Genomic DNA, 22,593 nt, shown 5'->3' with positions numbered 1-22,593 from the left:
TGACATGGCCATATAAAAATTTCACTCAGAATATCTCCAGATTAGTTAATGTTATGTAAAAGTTAAGATTTTTTTCTAAGAAGCATAATGCCACTGTTTTGTACCCAGAAAATAAAGATGGTGTTAAGACTTCTCATATCATATGTTGACATTCTGATTTCTGCTCCAATTATCAACAAAATACAAAACGAAAATCTGAAAAATGGCCAATACTGGAAATCTGAAAAAACCAACAGAAAATGTTGAAAATGCTCAGCAGGTCAGGCAGCATCTGTGGACAGAGACTCTTCATCAGCGCCAAAACAAACTGCTGGAGGAACTCAGTGGGTCAAGTAGCATCTGTGGAGTCAGAGGTTGGTCAATGTTTTGGGACGAGACCCTGCGTGTGGAAGGGTGAAAGCCAGTATAAAGAGTTAAGAGAGAGGGGGAGAGATATGGGCTGATTGGTGATTGCTGGAACTGGGTGAGGAGGGGGTTTCTGGGCAAGTGGAGGTGAGGGAGGGAGGAGGCAGAGGTTGGAAGCTGATAAGTGGAGACAGAGGAGGCTGCAGATGCTGTAATCTAATAGGCAAGGAAGGTGACATAGAGAGATCATGGGTGGATGGAACGAGTGGAAGAGGGGATAGTTTATCTTCCCAGTGATTTTGGAGGGTTTTGTGGAGACAGCGATGAGCGAGCTGGTATTTGGCTGATTTAAGCGCCGGGATGGATTGGAAAGGTAGCGCATAAGTTGAGCTGAGGCGGTGGGCCCGGGCCCGAGAACGTATTGAAGCAGCAGGGTTTGGATCCAGGAGCGAGGAAAGAGCCAGACTGAAAAAGTCAGGGTGTCAGAGCCGGTGTTCAGCTCTCAGCTCGGCGAGATTTACTCATCTCTGTGCTGAGCGGAGGCTGTAGCCTGCAACAAACGGGCTCCTAGGTCGGCTGCAGTGATGACTGGCTTCGTGGCTGTGAACTCACTTCTGCGCACTTTAGTCCTGCATGTTATTTGCTTACTTTTTATTGTTTACACAATTTGTTCTCTTTTTTCCCCATTGGGTGCTTGACAATCTTTTTAATGGGTTCGGTTGAGTTTCTTTGTTTCATGGCTGCTCATAAGGAGACGAATCTCAAGGCTCTCTATAGTGTACGTACTTTGAAATGTGAAACTTGAAGTTTTAAATTGTACTTTTTCAATGCCTGCTGCAAGTATTCTGGGTTTCATTACTGCCCAGTAAACCATATAGTTTTGCCAGGGATCTTTTCGTCAATCGACCAAAGGCTGTGCTGCCTTTGAATTTCATCACAGGTATCTACCTTCACCAACAGGTGGCTCCTGACTGTGGGAGGTGGTCTACCTTTTCAAGGATCTTATGGTGAACCCCTGTTATTGGAGGGTGGCTGAGGCAGATTTTAATGTATGGCCGCCCTCTTAAAGTCTCCAAGTACATACAGATGCAAACATCATCCGCATGGCAGCTCAGCTTTTCAGATTTAGAAAATATGCTAATTTATTTTTTGTTGTTGTCTCGAGTAGTTATTTTAAAACATAAAACACACAAAACGAGGGTCTGGGAATAAAGGCCAAACAAGAACGTACAGATTATTGAGGGGAAGGTGTAGACCATAGTGAGAAAGAAGAAAATAAAGGATTAGTCAGCAAAGCATGGGAGCATAAAACAGCAAGGGATGCTAGAATGAGGTCGTTTGGTTCCATGTTGCATGTCCTTTGTGATCTATAGAATATTAAAGATAGTGAAAGAAAGTTAAGAACAAGGGGAAATCATATGGAAAAGAGGAAGGCAAGTTGAGAATGATTTAAAGAGGCCAAATAATTCACTGTTCACGAGGGATCCAAAGGCACAGCTTAAATAAAAAGAATCAGAATCAGGGTTATTATCACTCACATACGCTGTGAAATTTGTTATTTTGATGCAACAGTACAGTGCAAAACAAAAATATACCAGTGGTAGTGTTCACAGGTTCATTGTCTGTTCTGATGGAGGGGAAGCAGCTGTTCCTAAAACATTGATGTGTGTGTCTTCAACCTCCTGCACCACTTCTTTGATGGCAGCAATGAGCAATGATAGGAGCATGTCCTTGGTGGCAGGGGGTCCTTAATGATGGATTTTTTTTTTGATGCAGCGCCTTTTGAAGGTGTCCTCAGTGGTCGGGAGGCTAGTACCCATGATGGAACTGGCTGAGTTTACAAAACTCTGCAGCTTTTCCTGATCCTGTGCAGTAACTCAGCCATACTAGACAGTGATGTAACCAGTTAGACTGCTTTCCACAAACACCAGTGGAAATTTGCTTGAGCGTTTGGTAACAGACCTGATCTCCTCATACTCCTATTGAAATATACCGCTGTAATTACACCGACGTGTTCAGCCCAGGGTAAACTTTCAGATATGTTGACTCCTAGGAATGAGAAACTGCTCACACTTTTCCACTGCTGACCTCCCCCCCCCGCCCCCCCCCCGACGTGGATTGGCGTGTGTTCCTTCAACTTCCCCTTTCTGAAGTCCACAATCAGTTCCTTGGATTTGAAAGCACACACTCAGCAATTCAGGAACAGCTTCTTTCCCTCTGCCATCCGATTCCTAAATGGACATCGAACCCATGAACGCTACCTCACTTTTTTAATGTATATTATTTCTGCTTTTTGCACAATTTTTAATCTATTCAATGTATGTATACTGTAATTGGTTTATTTATTATTTATTATTATTAATTTTTTTCTTCTTTATATTATGTATTGCATTGAACAGCTGCTGCTAAGTTAACAAATTTCACGACTCATGCCGGTGATAATAAACCTGATTTCTGATTCTGACATTGAGTGCAAGGTTATAGTTATGAAACTACTCCACCAGCGGATCTCTCTTACTCCCGTATGCCTCCTGTTTACTGGGTCCTGTACAAAAAAAGAACAGGGAGAATTGGTGAGAATAAAATTCTGAGAAAGAAAAATGGGATAATGGCAGAGCTAGCTAATTGAGTACAAGACATCCAGAATATATAATAGTTACGGAAAAATACATCGAGCGATAGAGTAATGCAATGTGATAATGGATGCATTGACCCAACTGGTCCGTGCCAACCACAGCATCCTCCCTGTTGGTCCCAGTTGCCCACTCATGAAAGAGTCTGACAAATTACATTTCTATAGCATCCTAACATGGTAAACATCTCAAATCATTCTCAATTTTGCAGTCAGGCATAATGTGAATGCAAGCGAAAGAAAGAAATATGTCAGACTGAAGACTTAGTCAAGAAATATCTTAACATAAACAGTGTTATTGAAACAGAAGAAAGATGTTTTAGCGAGAGAAGTACAGAAGTTAGGGTTTGGCAGGAAAATAGTAATGGGGCACAGGCTGCCAGGGATGGACCACAGTAAGCAGTGCCAGGTGAATGCTGAGTTCTTTGAAAATTGTTGGGCAGTGGGGACCGAGGCTGCAGACAGATGTGTCAATGAGGTCAAGAATTTTAAAATCAAAAATGAAAGAGACAGAAGTGAATAGAAAATGAGGAAGTAAGAATCTTAAAATGAGGAAGTGAATGCAAGCAGGCTTTTTCCACTGAGGCAAGGGGAGAAAAAAACCAGAGGACATGGGTTAAGGGTGAGGGGGGAAAAGTTTAAAGGGAACATTAGTGGGGGCTTCTTCACACAGAGAGTGGTGGGAGTATGGAATGAGCTGCCAGACGAGGTGGTAAATGTGGGTTCTTTTTTAACATTTAAGAATAAATTGTACAGATACATGGATGGGAGGTGTATGGAGGGATATGGTCCATGTGCAGGTCAGTGGGACTAGGCAGAAAATAGTTGGGCACAGCCAAGAAGGGCCAAAAGGCCTGTTTCTGTGCTGTAGTTTTTCTATGGTTTCTAATCTGGAAAATTGCTAAATTGGTTTATTATTGTCACATGTACCAAGTTACAGTGAAAGACCTTGTTTTGCAAGCTATTCACACAAATCACTTCATCATATCAGTACAGTGAGGTAGATCAAGGAAAATGCAATAACAGAAAATTTGAAAATGAATAAAGTCTGCAAATTATTAAGATGAACTAGAAAGGCGAAAAGATTAGTCACATCTCCAGTGAGAAATTCAAAAAGAAAATAGTTACTAGCACGACAGAAGAAATGGCATAGAAGTAAAAGAACTTTAAATATGAACATTCTCTTGATTTTTTTCAATGGCTTATTGAAGAAAAACACTTCATTAAGTTAGCAACCATCTGCCCAGCATATTGGAAAAACTCATGTTGAGCTCATTTGGAAAAAAGTTTTCAATACCTCAAGATCCCGATCCATTCTGTCAGCTCACTCCAAACCTGGCAAAACCTCTTTCCATAGGAAAGGAAGTCAGATGTTTGCTGCAGACTCAAAGCCCTGCAAATCCACCTGATCTGAGATGGCAGTAATGAAGACTGCAGAAATGATTTTGGGAACTAAAATCTGAAGTGCTAAGCTCAAGAAATACCTTCTGTAAACTCTTCATGCATCTTTCACTCTTTTTTTAAGACTCTCCATAAAACTTTGACTACTTTGGTCAGCTCTCAAAGAGTCAAATAGCACAGAAACAGGCCCTTCAGCCCATCTGGTCCATGCTGACCAAGACTCAACCAAGGTACTCCCACTTGCCTGTGTTTAACCTAAATCCTTCTAAACTTTTCTTATCCACATACCTGCCCAAGTACCTAATAATGTTCCAAGTGTACCTGTCTCAACCACTTTCTCTAGCTGCTAATTAGAGTGCCTATAAAAAGTATTCATCCCCACTTGGAAGTTTTCATGTTTTATTATTCTACAAAATTGAATCAGAGTGGATTTAATTTGGCTTTTTTGGCACTGATCAATAGAGAAAGACTCTTTTGTGCCAAAGTGAAAACAGATCTCTACTAAGTGATCTAAATTAATTACAAATATAAAATACAAAATAATTGATTGAATAAGAATTTGCCCCCTTCAAGTCAGTATTTAGAAGATGCACCTTTGGCAGCAATTACAGCCTTGAGTCTGTATGGACAAGTCTCTATCAGCTTTGCACATCTAGACACTGCAATTTTTCCCTATTCTTCTTTACAAAACTGCTCAAGCACTGTCAGATGGCATGGGGATCGTGAATGAACAGCCCTTTTCCAGTCCAGCCACAAATTCTCAATTGGATTGAGGTCTGGACTCTGACTTGGCCACTCCAGGACATTAACTTGGTTGTTTTTAAGCCATTCCTGTGCAGCTTTGGCTTTATGCTTGGGATCATTGTCTTGCTCTTGCAGACTCCAGCATTTCCCGGTATTTTGCTGCATTCATTTTACCCTCTACCTTCACAAGCCTTCCATCGTCACAGCATGATGCAGTGAAACATCCCCACAGCTCCATCGTCACGCATGATGCAGCCACCACCATGCTTCACGATAGTGATGGTGTGTTTTTGATGATGTCCATAAGCCAAGCATAGCATTTAGTCTGATGGCCAAAAAAACTCAATTTTAGTTTAATCAGATCATAGAATCTTTCAGCTGACTTCAGAGTCTCCCACATGCCTTCTGGCAAACTCTAGCTGAGATTTCATGTGAGATTTTTCAACAGCATCTTTCTCTTTGCATTTTCCCATAAAGCTGCGACTAGTGAAGCACCCAGGCAACTGTTGTTGTATGTGCAGTCTTTCCCACCTCAGCTATTAAAGCTTGTAACTCCTCAAGAATTAATGTAGGTCTTTTGGTAGCCTCCCTCACTAGTCGCCTCCTTGCACAGTCACTCAGTTTTTGAGGACGGGCTGCTCTAGGCAGATTTACAGCTGTGCCATATTCTTTCCATTTCTTGATGATTGGCTTAACTGTACTCCAAGGGATATTCAGTGACTTGGAAATTTTCTGGTATTCATCTCCTGACTTGTGCTTTTCAATAACTTTTTAGTAGAGTTGCTTGGAGTGTTCTTTTGTCTTTGTGGTGGAGCTTTTGCCAGGATACTGACTCATCAGCAGTTGGACCTTCCAGATACAGGTGTAGTTTTACTACAATCAATTGAAACACCTCAACTACACATAGGTCTCCAAAAACAGATCTCCATTGAATTAATTTTGTGATGTCTAAAACCGATTGTTTACAATAGTGATGATTGGTGTCATATTAAAGAGGGTGAGATCTTATGCAATCAATTATTTTATGTTTTCTATTTGTAATTAATTTAGCTCACTTTGTAGAGATCTGTTTTCAATTTGACACGAAAGAGCCTATTTCTGTTGATCAGTGTCAAAATAAACAAATTAAAACATTAAAACATGAAAACTTCCAAGGGGGGGGTGGGGGTGAATACTTTTTATGGGCACCGTACGTATACTGGGCTCTCTCTGGGAGAAAAATTTGCCTCTTGGGCGTCTAATAAATTTTCTCCACTTACCTTAAATCTATGCCCTCTGCTTCTTGATTCCCCAACCGTGGGAAAAAAATCTGTGACCATTCTCCATGTCAATAACCTCTCGTAGTTTTATATACCTCCATAAGATCACCCCTTATTCTTCTCAACTCCAATGAAAAACCTCTCTCCATAACTCAGTCCCTCAAGTCCCAGCAAAATCCTCATATACCTCCTCTGCATTCTTTCCAACTTGATGACATTTTTTCTACAGCAGTGTGACCAAACCTGAACACAATATTCCAAGTGCAGCCTCATTAACTCACAACTGCAAAATTATGTCTGAACTTCTATACTCAGTGCCCTAACTGACAAAAAACACCATGCGGTCTAAAGACTGATTTATACTCGTGCGTCAAATGTACGCCATAGGTACAGCGTAGCAGCATACCCTATGCTGTACTCTACGTCAACCCTATGCCGTAGCCTTAGGCACACCTCTCCCAAAATGTAACTATGCGTTGCCACGTCACAGACGGCATCAACTGTAATTGGTCCGCTTGGCAGCATCGCATTTCCCCCTACGCTGCAATAGCTTGCCATTGGGCGACTGAAAGGCAGGGAAGGAAATCTGGCTGCGACGCATTCCATAAATCTACAGACCTCCGAAACTATGGAGGACCCTGTGCTTGACGCCAGTTTGTAGCTAGCTGCTACAGCCTGTTGACTTCCACCTGAAGCTAAAACTCAAATGGTGATTGCCAGTCTCTGGGTATACTGTGCGTACACTGATGTGAAATAAATGGTTAGAGACGATGAACCAAATCGTCAAATCTACCTGCCAACATCTGAAAATATTTGAAATGCATTTCCTCATCCATGTCTCTCAGTGGCCGGACAAGCACAGAAAATTCACCCTCCTTCAGTTTCAGTCGCCATTGTTTGAAGTTTGAGTTTCTTTGTGTTGAGTTTCAACATGAAGAAACTCAACACAGCGGCATAGAAACCCCACCACCAATTAGCATTTTGGTGGTGAATTGCAGAGCGACACAGACACACAAATGCACAAGTATAAATCAGCCTTAACTGCAACACCACTTTCCAGAAACCATGCACTTGTACCCCTCAATTCATCTGTTCTAATATTTGTTTATATACTCAATGTCATGTCTCTTTTTGTCGTCACTTTGAAGGCACTGGGATATTTCCCCACATTAAATCTATTGTACAGGGTTGAGTAGAATGGTGAAGAGAAATAAAACATGACTGGCATCTCAAAATGGTTTAATAAACCTGTCTTCAAAATACATTCCTTCAATTCTGAAATAATTTCATGGAAGTTTGCATTTTACCTTTTTTAAAGACAATATACCATTCCTAAGCTGAAGCACCCAAAACTGAATTCACTATGCCAAATGGTATTTGCCAGCATTCGGTCTAACTTGTAGCATTTGGGATTCGATCGCAACAGCCGGCCCTCAATGCCCACATCAAAATCAGAATATATTTAAAAAGTTAAATTAAATAAGTAATGCAAAAAGAGAAAAAAAACAGTAATGAAGTTGTGTTCATGGGTTCAATGTCCACTCCAGTAATCTGATGGCAAAGGGGAAGAAGCAATTCCTGAAATGTTGAGTGTGTGACTTCAGGCTCCTGTGCCTCCCCCCTGATGGGAGGAATGGGAAGAGGGCCTGTCCTGGGTGATGGGGGTCCTTAATGAGAGATGCCACCTTTTTGAGGCATTGCTCCTTGAAAATGTCCTGGATGCTGGGGAGGCTAGTGTCCATGATGGAGCTGCAGCTTATTTCAGTCCTGTGCCGTGACCTCTCCCACCGCTGTCCACATGCCAGACAAGATGCAGCCAGACAGAATGATCTCCACGTACATCTATAGAAATAGGTACATACTATAAATAAGTACACATACAAAAAAGCAACATTTTCTTAACTTTTTTTCACGTATTTATGCATATTCTCCTACAAATCTGCTGGGGTCATCTATTGTGTCCGGTGTTCCTGACACAGATTCCTCTACATTGGGGAGACCCATCATGAATTGGGGGACTGCTTTGTTGAGCACCTCCACTCCACCCACCACAAGCAGAACTTCCGGATGGCCAAACATTTTAATTCCAATTCCCATTCCCATTCTGACAAGTTGATCCATGGCCGCCTCTTGTGCCAAAATGAGGACACCCTCAGGGTGGAGGAGCAACAACTTGTATTCCGTCTGGGTAGCCTCCAATCTGATGGCATGAATATCAATTTCTTCCTCTGGTAAAAAAAACCTTCCCTCCATTCTTCCTCTATTCCCCACGCTGACATTTCACCTCTTCTCTCCTACCTTTCACTCTTCCCCCATCCCCACCCCCGCTATCCCCTCCTCCTCCCTTTCTCCTATGGTCCACTCTCCTCTCCTATTAGATTCCTTCTTCTCCAGCCAGCCTTCTCCAACCTTTCCCACCCAGCTGACTTCACCTACCACCTTCCAGCTATCCTCTTTCCACTCCCCCCCCCCCCCCACTTTTTTTATTCTGGCATCTCTCCCCTTCCTTCTCGCTCCTGAAGAAGAGTCTCAGCCTGAAATGTTGACTGTTTATTCATTTCCATGGACACTGCCTGACCTGCTGCTCCTCCAGCATTCCCTATCTCTATGATTCCCAGATGTCCTTATCTCCTAACTATTCTACATTTTCCTTCCTGTAAGGAAATATTTTGATTCGTCTTTCAGCCAAGATTCTGCCAATTAATTTATTCTGTTCTTAATCCTTTGTAACAGCCTGACTGTATCCACAAGAGGATTCAGAGACATAAGTTTCCTTCCGACAGCATCTGATAGGTTTAAATTCAAGTCGGTAAAAAAGCACAGAATGACATCGACCTGCGCGACAGTGAACAGGGTTTTTACTTTGGCAGCACTGGCAGAGTCCACAAGAGGGAGCCCTCGCCAAACAATCGGCAGGAAAAGCGTCGAGCGCCTGCCCGTAGGCAGTTAAATCTGGTATGTGCGAAGCAGCTGCCCCGCTCTCCCAGCCTGGAATGGAGAGCTGTCGGTACTGTAACGTAAGAACAGAAAAGTGCTGGAAACACACCACAGGCCAGTCTGTACCTGCAAGATAAAAGCAGGATTAATGTTTCATGTCAAAACAATTCGTGAGTTCAGATGAAAATTAATTCATTCGTCTAAAACATCGATTCAAGATCCCCTGCTCAGCTCGATTTATACTTATGACTGTGAGGCTAAGCACAGCTCCAATGCTATATCTGAGTTTAAATCATTCCTACAGTTCTGATCAAAAAGCTCCAAAACCTGGGCCTTTGTACCTCCTTCTACAACTGGATCGTTCTTCCTAACCGGAAGACTGCAGTCTGTGCCTATAGGAAATAACATCCCCACCTCGTTGACTCTCAGTACTGGCGTACTTCAAGGATGCATGCTCAGCCCACTGCTCTCTACAGCCATGACTGTGTGGCTAGGCACAGCTCAAATACCATCTAGAAATTTGACGACAACGCAACTACTGACGGCGGAATTTCAGATGAGGCCGAGGAGGCGTGCAGACTGAGACTGATCAGCTGGTTGAGCCGTATCTCTGCAGCAATCCTGCACCCAACGTCAGCAAAACCAAAGGACTAACTGTGGGGTTCAGTAAGTTAAGAACACTTGTCCTCATCAGGGGATCAGAGGTGGAAAGGGTGAGCAATATCAAGTTCCTAGGTTTCAATATCTCTGAGGATTTATCCTCGGGCCAACATGGCGATGCAGTTACAAGGAAGGCTTGACAGTGGCTATATGCCAGTAGAAGTTTGAGAAGGTGTTGCATGTCATCAAAGACACTGGCAAATTTCTATAGATGTTCCACGGAGAGCAATCAAACTGTCTGCATCACTGGTAAGGGGGAGAGCACTGCATGGGATCAAAATAAGTTGCAGAGGTTTGTAAACTCAGCCAGCTCCATCATGGGCACTAGTCTCCCCAGCAACCAGGACATCTTCAAGGAGCAATGCTTCAAAAAGGTGACATTCCTCATTAAGGACCCCCATCACCCAGGACATGCCCTCTTCTCATTGCTACCCTCAGGGGGGAGGTACAGGAGCCTGAAGGCACACACACAATTCAGGAACAGCTTTTTCCTCTCTGCCATCAGATTTCTGCATGGACAATGAACCCATGAACACTACCTCACTTTTTTTTCTGTTTTTGCACTACATATATACGTAGTGCAAAAAATATATATGTATATATATACATTTATATGTGTGTGTGAATATTGGTAAACTTTCTGTAATTTGCAGTTTTCTTTATTGTCACATATTGCAACATACTACTGCTATATAACAACAAATTTCACGACATATAAGACTCTAAGACCATAAGATATAGGAACAGAATTAGGCCATTTGGCCCATCGAATCTGTTCCTGCACTTCATCATGGCTGGTCTTAGACTCTCCCACCATTGGAAACATCCTCTCCATATCCACTCTTTCAAAGCCTTTCACCAATCGTTAGGTTTCAATGAGGTCACCTCTAATTCTTCTGAACTCCAGTGAACACAGGCTCAGAGTCATCAAACACTCTTCATATGACAATCCTGGAATCACTTTCATGAACTTCCTTTGAACCCTCTCCAGTTTCTGCACATCCTTTCAAAGATAAGGGGCCTAAAACTGTTCAGAATATGCCAAATAAGGCCTTACCAGTGCTTTATAAATTCTCAACATTACTTGCTTTTATATTCTAGTCCTCTTGAAATTAATGCTAACGTTGCATTTGCCTTCCTCACCACAGACTCAACCTGCAAATTAACCTTTAGGGAATCCATCACAAGGACTCCCAAGTCCCTCTGTACCTCAGTTTTTTTGTATTTTCTCTCCATTTTGAAAATAGTCAACCCTTTCATTTCTTCTACCAAAGTGCACAACTATACACTTCCCAACACTGTATTCCATCTGCCATTTCTTTGCCCATTCTCCTAATCTGTCTGAGTCCTTCTCTAATTGATCAAAACTACTTGCCCCTCCAACTGTCTTCATATCATCTGCAAACTTTGCAACAAAGCCATCAATTCCAACATCCAAATCACTGACATATAACGTAAAAAGAATCGGTCCCAACACAGACCCCTGTGGAACACCACTGGTCTCCAGAAGCCAACCAGAAAAGGGTCCCTTTATTCCCACTCTTTACCTTCTGCCAATCAGCCACTATTTTATCCATGCTAGGATCTTTCCCATAATACCATGGACTCATGGCTTGTTAAGCAGCCTCATGTGAGGCACCTTGTCAAAAGCCTTCCAAAAATCCAAGTACACAACATCAACCAATTCTTTTTGTCTATCCTGCTTGTTATTTCTTCAACGAATTCCAGCAGATTCGTCAGACAAGGGTTTCTCTTGAGGAAGCCATGCTGACTATGACCTATTTTATCATGTGACTCCAAGTATCCTGAGACCTCATCCTTAACAATTGACTCCAACATCTTTCCAGCCGCTGAGGTCAGCCTAACTAGCCTATATTTTCCTTTCTTCTGCCCCTCTCCCTTCTTGAAGAGTGGAGGGACATTTGCAATTTCCCAGTCTTCCAAAACCATTCCAAAATCTAGTGATTTTTGAAAGATCGTTACTAATGTCTACACAATCTCTATGGCCACCACTTTCAGAACCCTGGGGTGTACACTGATCTAGTCCAGGTGACTTATCTATCTTCAGACCTTTCATTTTCCCAAGGGCCTTCTCTCTGGTTATGGTAATTTTACACATTTCATAACCCCTGATAGCTGGAACTTCCACCACAGTGCATCTTCCACAGTGAAGGCTGATTCAAAATACTTATTCAGTTCGTCCACCATTTCATTGTCCCCCATTACTACCTCTCCAGCATCATTTTCCAGTGGTCTGATATCCACTATTGCCTCTCTTTTACATTTTATGCATCTGAAGAAACCTTTGGTATCCTCTTTAATATTATCAGCTAGCTTACTTTTGTATTCCATGTTTACCTTCTTAATTACTTCTTTAGTTCTCTTCCATTGATTTTTTAAAAGCTTCCCGATGCTTTAACTTCCCACTAATATTTGCTGTATTATATGCCTCCTCTTTGGCTTTTATGTTGGCTTTGACTTCTCTTGTTAACCACAGTTGTGTCATCTTTTTGGAATACTTCTTCCTCTTTGGGATGTATATATCCTGTGCCTTCGGAATTGCTTCCAAAGATTCCAGCCATTGCTGTTCTGCCATCATCCCTGCGGGGTTCTTTTCCCCAATCAATTCTGGCCAGCTTCTCTCTCATGCCTCTGTAATTTCCTTTACTCCACTATAATACTGATACATCTGACTCTAGCTTCTCCTTTTCAAATTTCAGGGTGAATTTCATCATATTATGATCACTTTCCCCCAAGGGTTCTTTTACCTTAAACTCTCTAATCTATTCTGGTTCATTGCACAACACCCAATCCAGAATAGCTGATCCCTAGTAGCCTCCACCGCGAGCTGCTCTGGAGGGGGAGAGAGGAGGGGGGGAGCGAGGAGGGGAATTCCCTCCTGGAATACAGCACCAACCTGATTTTCCCAGTCTACCTGCATATTGAGGTCCCCCATGACTTGTAATATTGCCCTTTTGGCATGCATTTTCTATCTCACATTGCAATTTGAAGGCCACATTACTACTTACAACTGTTTGTATACAAATCCCATCAGCATCTTTGCAGTTCCGTAGTTCTATCCATGATGATTCAACACCATCCAAATCTATGCCACCTCTTTCTCATGATTTGATTTCATTTTTTACCAACAGAGCAACGCCGCCCCCTCCTGTCTTCCTGCCTGTCCTTTCGACACAATGTGTACCCTTGAACATTAAGGTCTCAGCTATAATCTTTCAGTCATGTTTCAGTGATGGCTACAACGTCATACCTGCCAATCTGCAGCTGGGCTACAAGTTCATCTACCTTATTCCGTATACTGCGCACATTCCAGTACAACACCTTCAGTTCTGTATGCACCCTTTTCGATTGTCTCATTTTTACATTGCAACTTATCCTGTTCACTGCAATTTGCCCTATCAACAGCCTCTCATCACAACACATTGTCTCTGTTTGTAAACCAGCTATCTCATCTTCAGCACTATTATCCACTTTTCCTATGATACTTCTTGCATTAAAATATATGCAACTCGGGACACGAGTCACACCATGCTCAATTTGATTCCTAACTTTGTCTGAGGTCTTATCGACATCTGCCTCCACAAGCTCTCCACTAACTGTTCTGGCACTCTGGTTCCCATCCCCCTGCAACTCTAGTTTAAACCCCACTGTGCAGCATTAACAAACCTTCCTCCTGGGATATCAGCCCCTCTCCAGTTAAGGTTCAAACCGTCCCTTCTGTACAGGTCCCACCTTTCCTAGAAGAGAGTCCAATGATCCAAAAATCTTATATCCTCCATTTTACACCAACTCCTTAGCCACATATTAAACTGCATAATCTTCCTAATTCTGGCCTCACCAGCATGTGGCATGGGTTACAATCCTGAGATCACACCCCTGGAGGTCCTGCCCTTTAACTCAACACCTAACTCCCGAACTCCCTATGCAGAGCCTTGTCACTCATCCTACCTATGTCATTGGTTCCTGCATGGACCACGACTTCTGGCTGCTCACCCTCTTACTTAAGAATGAGAATATCCTGGAAAGCGGCCAGTGAAGGAGTGGAGCTTTGAGGCTTTGACTCGAGAGATTCTGGCAGCTTTGGCAGTTGGACTGTGCATTCAAGTCCATCAAGATTTGAATAGCTCATCAGAGAGCCGTTGATTAGGCAACCAAGATTTGAATAGCTCAGACTCAGCAGAAAGCAGCTGATTGGGCAATCGAGGTCAGGTGACCAAGCAGTTTGAACAGCTCAAGCAAGTTGTATATTGTATCATTTCTTGATGCATGCATTACTAAATGACAATAAAAGAGGACCGAGTGCCCTCATAAATTAATCTAAATAAATGGAGGGGTAGCCCAAGCAGAGCAGCCTGTGGAAAGCGGCCAGTGAGTGAATGGGCCAGTGAAGGAGTGGAGCTTTGGAGGCTTTGACTTGAGAGGCTTCGATGAAAAGAGACGGAGGACGAGCTTGTTCCCAGTTAGTTTTTACAATGCCTCCTGAGACAGTGATGTGCCTCTCATGTGAGATGTGGCGGTCTTGGGGGAACTCCCCTCTCCCGCAGTCACATCTGCCAGAAGTACATGTGGCTGGGCGATCTGGAAGACCGTGTGAGGAATCTGGAGCGGCAGCTGGATGACCTTCGACTCATAAGGGAGAACGAGGCAGTCATAGATGAGAGCTACAGGGAGGTAGTCACACCTAGGCTGTCGGAAGCAGGTCATTGGGTGAGAGTCAGAGGGGGAAAGCGAAGGTGAGCAGACAGGTAGTGCAGAGCACCCCTGTAGCCATTCCCCTGAATAGTAAGTTTACCGTCCTGGATACTGTTGGCGGGGACGACCGACCAGGTGTGAGCCATGGTGGCAGGGCCTCTGAAACTGAGTCTGACCCTGTGGTACAGAAGGGTGGGACGGAGAAGAGAAGAGGTGTCGTTATTGGAGACTCTATAGTCAGGGGAGCGGACAGGAGATATTGTGGACGTGAGAAGGACACCCACATGGTTTGTTGCCTCCCGGGTGCCAGGGTCCGGGATGTCTCTGACCGGGTGCATGACATCCTGGTACGAGAGGGAAAGCAACCAGAAGTCGTGATACATGTTGGCACCAACGACATAGGCGGGAAGAGGGATGAGGTCCTGAAGTGTGGGTTTCAGGAACTAGGCAGAAGGCTGAAGAACAGGACCTCAAAGGTGACGTTCTCAGGTTTGCCGCCACTGCCTCATGACAGTGATGGTAAGAATTGGAGGAGATGGCAGTTGAATGCGTGGCTGAGGAGTTGGTGCAGGGGGCAGGGTTTTAGATTTTTGGATCATTGGGATCTCTTCTGAGGAAGGTGGGACCTGTACAGATTGGATGGGTTGCACCTGAACTCGAGGGGGAGCAATATCCTTGCAGGTAGGTTTGCAAGCATGGTTCAGGAGGGTTTAAACTAATTTGCGAGGGGGATGGGACCCACAGCGATAGAGCAGTGAAAGAAGTGCATGGAGTAAAGCCAGTTCTAACATATAGAGAGGCTTTGAGGAAAGAGAAGCAGAATAAAGTGTGTAAAGTTAGTAAGGTAGAAGGGCTAAAGTGCGTGTACTTCAATGAAAGAAGCATCAGGAACAAAGGTGATGAACTGAGAGCTTGGATACATACATAGAATTATGATGTAGTGGCCATTACAGAGACTTAGATGGCACCAGGGCAGGAATGGATTCTCAATATTCCTGGATTTCAGTGCTTTAAAAGGGATAGAGAGGGGGGAAAAGGGGAGGAGGGGTGGCATTTCTGGTCAGGGATACTATTACAGCTACAGAAAGGGTGGGTAATGTAGCAGGATCATCCTTTGAGTCAATATGGGTGGAAGTCAGGAACAGGAAGGGAGCAGTTACTCTATTGGGGGTATTCTATAGGCCCCCTGGTAGCAGCAGAGATACTGAAAAGCAGATTGGGAGGCAGATTTTGGAAAGGTGCAAAAATAACAGGGTTGTTATCATGGGTGACTTTAACTTCCCTAATATTGATTGGCACCTGATTAGTTCCAAGGGTTTAGACGAGCAGAGTTTGTTAAGTGTATCCAGGATGGATTCCTGTCACAGTATGTGGACAGGCCGACTAGGGGGAATGCCATACTAGATCTAGTACTAGGTAATGAACCGGGTCAGGTCACAGATCTCTCAGTGGGTGAGCATCTGGGGGACAGTGACCACCGCTCCCTGGCCTTTATAATTATCATGGAAAAGGATAGAATCAGAGAGGACAGGAAAAATTTTAATTGGGGAAGGGCAAATTATGAGGCTATAAGGCTAGAACTTGCGGGTGTACATTGGGATGATGTTTTTGCAGGGAAATGTACTATGGACATGTGGTCAATGTTTAGGGATCTCTTACAGGATGTTAGGGATAAATTTGTCCCGGTGAGGAAGATAAAAAATGGTAGGGTGAAGGAACCATGGGTGACAAGTGAGGTGGAAAATCTAGTCAGGTGGAAGAAGGCAGAATACATGAGGTTTAGGAAGCAAGGATCAGATGGGTCTATTGAGGAATATAGGGAAGCAAGAAAGGAGCTTAAGAAGGGGCTGAGAAGAGCAAGAAGGGGGCATGAGAAGGCCTTGGCGAGTAGGGTAAAGGAAAACCCCAAGGAATTCTTCAATTATGTGAAGAACAAAAGGATGACAGAAGTGAAGGTAGGACCGATTAGAGATAAAGGTGGGAAGATGTGCCTGGAGGCTGTGGAAGTGAGCGAGGTCCTCAATGAATACTTTTTTGTGGTATTCACCAATGAGTGGGAACCTGATGACAGTGAGAACAATATGAGTGAGATTGATGTTCTGGAGCATGTAGATATTAAGGGAGAGGAGGTGTTGAAGTTGTTAAAATACATTAGGACGGATAAGTCCCTGGGGCCTGACGGAATATTCCCCAGGCTGCTCCATGAGGCAAGGGAAGAGATTGCTGAGCCTCTGGCTAGGATCTTTATGTCCTCGTTGTCCACGAGAATGGTACTGGAGAATTGGAGGGAGACAAATGTTGTCCCCTTGTTCAAAAAAGGTAGTAGGGATAGTCCGGGTAATTATAGACCAGTGAGCCTTACGTCTGTGGTGGGAAAGCTGTTGGAAAAGATTCTTAGAGATAGGATCTATGGGCATTTAGAGAATCATGGTCTGATCAGGGACGGTCAACATGGCTTTGTGAAGGGCAGATCGTGTCTAACAAGCCTGATAGAGTTCTTTGAGGAGGTGACCAGGCATATAGATGAGAGTAGTGCAGTGGGTGTGATCTATATGGATTTTAGTAAGGCATTTGACAAGGTTCCACATGGTAGGCTTATTCAGAAAGTCGGAAGGCATGGGATCCAGGGAAGTTTGGCTAGGTGGATTCAGAATTGGCTTGCCTGCAGAAGGCAGAGGGTCATGCTGGAGGGAGTACATTCAGATTAGAGGGTTGTGACTAGTGGTGCCCCACAAGGATCTGTTCTGGGACCTCTACTCTTAGTGATTTTTATTAACGACTTGGATGTGGGGGTAGAAGGGTGGGTTGGCAAGTTTGCAGACAACACAAAGGTTGGTGGTGTTGTGGATAGTGTAGAGGATTGTCGAAGATTGCAGAGAGACATTGATAGGTTGCAGAAGTGGACTGAAGAGTGGCAGATGGAGTTCAACCCGGAGAAGTGAGAGGTGGTGCACTTTGGAAGGACAAACTCCAAGGCAGAGTACAAAGTAAATGGCAGGATACTTGGTAGTGTGGAGGAGCAGAGGGATCTCGGGTACATGTCCACAGATCACTGAAAGTTGACACACAGGTAGATAGGGTAGTTAAGAAAGCTTACGGGGTATTAGCTTTCATAAGTCGAGGGAGGTAATGAAGAATCGCGAGGTAATGATGCAGCTCTACAAAACTCTGGTTAGGCCACACTTGGAGTACTGTGTCCATTTCTGGTCGCCTCACTATAGGAAGGATGTGGAAGCATTGGAAAGGGTACAGAGGAGATTTACCAGGGTGCTGCCTGGTTTAGAGAGTATGCATTATGATCAGAGATTAAGGGAGCTAGGGTTTTACGCTTTGGAGAAAAGGATGATGAGAGGAGACATGATAGAGGTGTACAAGATATTAAGAAGAATAGATAGAGTGGATAGCCAGCGCCTCTTCCCCAGGGCACCACCGCTCAGTACAAGAGGACATGGCTTTAAGGTAAGGGGTGGGAAGTTCAAGGGGGATATTAGAGGAAGGTTTTTTACTCAGAGAGTGGTTGGTGCATGGAATGCACTGCCTAGGTCAGTGGTAGAGGCAGATACACTAGTGAAGTTTAAGAGACTACTAGACAGGTACATGGAGGAATTTAAGGTGGGGGTTATATGGGAGGCAAGGTTTGAGGGTCGGCACAACATTGTGGGCCGAAGGGCCTGTAATGTGCTGTACTATTCTATGTTCTATTCTATGTTAATCCAAGATGTCCCGGACCCTGGCACCCGGGAGGCAACACACCCTCCAGGAATCTCATTCTCACCCACAGAACCTTCTGTCTGTTCCCCTAACAAATCCCCTATCACCACAGCATGCCCTTCCCTTCTGAGTCACAGAGGCAAACTCAGTGCCAGAGACCCGACCACTGTGACTTTCCCGTTAGGTCATCCACCCCCCCCCCCAACACTGTATCCAAAGTGATATAGTTGTTGCTGAGGGGGACGGCCACAGGGGTACTCTGCACTGGCTCCTTAACCCGTTTCCCCTTCCAGTCACCCAGTTTTCTGTGTCCTGAACCTTGGGTTTCTCTAGATGTCCTATCTATCACCCCCTCAGCCTCTCTACTATCCCAGCTGAGCAGATATAAAGAAGGGAAAGGGAAAAAAACTTATCCTTGTGTTTTTCTTTTCTTTTGCTTTCTTTGACTGACGCCTCTCTTTGCTGAAGCCTCAAAGAGCTAAAACCTCAAGATCTCCACTCTGACTCTGTCCAGTCCGACGACAGCCACTGCACTTGCCCCTTTACTCCTTGCTAATCAATCCTAAACACCAGTTGGTCACTGGTTAAAACTCTTTTTCACTGTAGCGACCCATTGCTGCCTTTTTGTACTCAGGCAGTGGACCTGATTGAAGTCCCCTCCTCTCCAAACTTCCGATGGCCAGATTGGCTGCTGGTCAAAGCTCTTTTCCAGTGATATTAAACCTGATCCTGATATAGGAGAGAGATGAAAAATCTGGGCGAGTGGTGCCACAACAACCTCTCACTCAATGTCAGCAAGACTAAGCAGCTGATATTGAGTTCAGGAGGAGGAAACCAGAGGACCATGAGTCCTCATCAGGAGATCAAAGGTGGAGAAGGTCAGGAACTTTATGTTCCTTGGTGTTATCAGTTCAGCGGACCTGTCCCGCACCCGGTATATAACTACCATTATGAAACAAGCATGGCAGCACCTCTACTTGATTAGAAATTTGTGAAGATTCGGCATGACATCTGAAACTTTGGCAAACTTCTATAGACGTGTAGTGGTTGCATCACAGCCTAGTATGGAAGCACTAATGCCCTTTAGCAGAAAATCCTGCAAAAAGTAGTGGATACGGCCCAGACCATCTTGGATAAAACCCTCCCTAGCATTGAGGATATCTACACAAAGTGCTGTCACAAGATAGCAACATCCATCATCAAGGACCCCACTGCTGTTTTCTAACCCCAAAACATAAATCTAATTGCAAGAAAAAGACGAGAGCGCAGGAAATAACTCACATGTGCTTGTTTTACTTTTATTGAGGAGCGCACACAAGGCGCGGTGGTGTCATGGCATTTATTTTTACCCATAACCCATCAAGCATTTTTATATGAACTAGAATGCTTAATCAAACAATATATTTACAATATTAGTCAAATACTACTGAAACATTAAATACATAATGTCTTTCCGGACAAGGGGGAGGGGTCACTTGCTGGCAGGTGAGACTCGAGGCTATGGAATACTCTCAGGTCCTGAGGCCTCCTCCGTGGTGGTTGTAGGAGTTCACTCTGGTTCCATGAGCTAGATCTCATGGAGGCAGAAGGAATTCTTTCCAATGTTGAGTGGGGCCCACGGACAATGGCAGTGGTCCCAGTAGCCAAGAAGATTGGGTCTGTCAGGATCTGTAGTGATTGTAAGGTCATCATCAACCCAGCACTGAAAGTAGATCAATACCTTCTGTCCTGATAGAGAATATGTGGCAAAACTTTCTGGAGGGAAACACTTCAGCAAAGTGGACTTAGCTAAAGGTTCACAAATCAGCAAAGCTTGTTTTGGTTGGAGCAGATAAATTTCTAAGCAAACTGTATGCCTTTAAATCCCATGCACTCAGCAAAACTGGCACTTGTTTCTCATTGGCTTTACTGTACAATCCATTCAGTATACATATTCCAGTTCTCTTTTATGTAATCAAACATGTCAATCTTTCCAATGTAGCCACCTATTTCTGCTCTTTTTTAAGATTATTATCACCCAGTACTCACTGTTTATGAACCCATAAATTAGTCCATTTGCACCTTTTTTTTAGCTTGACAATTTCTCTTCCCCTTTCAAAGAGACGAGCGCTGCTCTGATTTTTTTATTTAACTCTAATATTTTGCTGCACTTCAACAGCTAGGTAAGTCTCTTAGGTACACTTTAAAAGTATTTTGTCACCACTGCTACGTCTTGTAACTCCAAAACATAAATCTAATTTCAAGACAAAGATGAGCCCACAAGATAACTTTTGTTTTTTCTTTAAGCGAGGCATGCATGTATGACGTGGTAGGGTCATGACATATACAATTCACTTATTTTCACATACAATCCATAATTAATTAATTCAACAAACAAGAATGCTTAGTCAAACAATATATTTACAATATTACTCAAATACTACTGAAATATTGATACACAACACCCACCAGCCAGCCCATGCTCTTTTCTTGCTGCTGCCATCAGGAAGAAGGCACAAGAGCCTCAGGACACACATCACCAGGATCAGGAACAACTATTATCCCTCAACATCAAGCTCTTGAACCAGAGGGGATAACTTCACTTGCCCCATCACCAAACTGTGGCCACAACATCTGGACTCACTTTCAAGGACTCCTCATCTCATATTCTTAATATTTATCAGTTATTTATTTATTATTACCTTTTTTATTTTGTATTTGCACAATTTGTTGTATTTTGCACATTAGTATTCCATCCATCTTTGTTGTGTGCAGTTTTCCATCGATTCTATTGTGATTCTTGGATTTACTGTGTATGCCTGTAAGAAAACAAATCTCGGCATTGTATCTGCTGCCATATGTGTACCTTGGTAATAAATTTACTTTGAGCTTTGAACTTTGAAAAATCATGTACATCAGTGAAACACATCATTTGCATTAGCAACCGCACAGATGAGGGTGTGCCGAAAACAAATGTCGCCACACATTCGCAGGCTCACGGGCCGTTCCAGAGGAAGGCTGGGTAACTGCAGTGGGTGCCAGTCGCTTACACCCATGCTTTGCAGTTCCTGTCCGACCAGTTGAAGAGACAGTTGGGCACCGAGTCAAACGGGAGGCAGGAAATATTAGAGATGGGAGGTGGGCACAAAACAACAACAACCGTCTAGACAGAAGACCACCAGAAAAGGAAGGCAGGCAGTGAAGGAGTCCCTTGTAGTTATTCCCATCTCTGAAAAGAGCGCTGTACTGGATACTGTGGAAGGGATGGCTTTTCAGGGGAAAGCTGCATTAGCACCCAGGACAGTGACATCACCACTGGCTCCATTATGCATGGGGAGGGTCAAAGTGTAGGCAAGCGGTGCTGATAGAGACTATAGTCAGGTGGAGAAGCTGCCATTTCTGTGGCTGATTGTAAGAGCTGCAGGATGATGTGTTGCCTCCCTGGTGCCAGACCGAATGACATTTCCAAGCGGGGAGAGTCAGTTCTGGTCCGTATTTCTACAAATGACATAGAGAGAAAGAGTAATCAGATTCAGCAAAGCAAATATAAGGAATTAGGCATAAAGTTATAAAGCAGAACCTCTGGAGATGTAATCTCAGCATTACTCCTTGTGCCGCGTGATAGTGAAGGTATGAATGGGAGGACAACTGTGTGGCTGAAGAAATGGTGCAGATTAAAGGGCTTTGGCCACTTAAGAAATCGGGTTCTTTTCTCAGGCAGGAGAGATCTGGACAATAGGGATGAATTTTCGCATGGGATTGTGATATTGCACATTTATGGTCAAGGATGGACAGGCCTCACAGTTCAAACTTCTGGGGTACCAGTGCTTCTGGCGTGACCAAGCTGGAAGTAAGAGAAGAGGGGGATTTGCGCTACTGACCAGGGAAAACATGACAGCAGCACCTAGAGAGGATATACCAGGAGGCACGCCCCGTGAGTGTAATGATGAACTCAGGCTAGCGGGAGTCGAGTATAAAACACTGACAAGGGTTTATTTAATCAACTAATTTACACAGGTCACTCAGAACAAACATCACTAAGGAAAGGCTAGCTCAAGACTGAGCGACAAGTGCTCAGTCCATGTAACTTAAATAGTACAAGGTCACACAAGCAACCTGCAGTTGCCAATAAACGGCACAAAAAAAAATTCAGGAAGCAAACAAGGAACAATTAGGTAAATAACAACGAAGTAGAGTGCAAGGTCTGCGGTT

General features: G+C 43.8%; 1 long non-coding RNA gene across 2 annotated transcripts; it reads right to left on the bottom strand.

Annotated features, from left to right (window-relative positions):
* Positions 1-7,633: 7,633 nt before the first annotated feature.
* Positions 7,634-9,883, bottom strand: LOC140212059 (uncharacterized). Of its 2 annotated transcripts, none has more exons than XR_011889631.1 (3): positions 9,660-9,883; positions 9,217-9,444; positions 7,634-8,223 (listed from the first exon to the last, which is right to left on the bottom strand). It is a non-coding gene; the product is annotated as an uncharacterized lncRNA (long non-coding RNA). The 2 variants fall into 2 exon arrangements; XR_011889632.1 differs by having other exon boundaries at positions 9,244-9,444.
* Between the last annotated feature and the right edge of the window lie 12,710 nt (positions 9,884-22,593).

Source organism: Mobula birostris, chromosome 18 (assembly GCF_030028105.1).
Source record: "Mobula birostris isolate sMobBir1 chromosome 18, sMobBir1.hap1, whole genome shotgun sequence".
Classification (NCBI taxonomy): domain Eukaryota; kingdom Metazoa; phylum Chordata; class Chondrichthyes; order Myliobatiformes; family Myliobatidae; genus Mobula; species Mobula birostris.
Note: the sequence above shows the minus strand (reverse complement) of the source record. Positions and strands in the feature narration are given on the sequence as shown.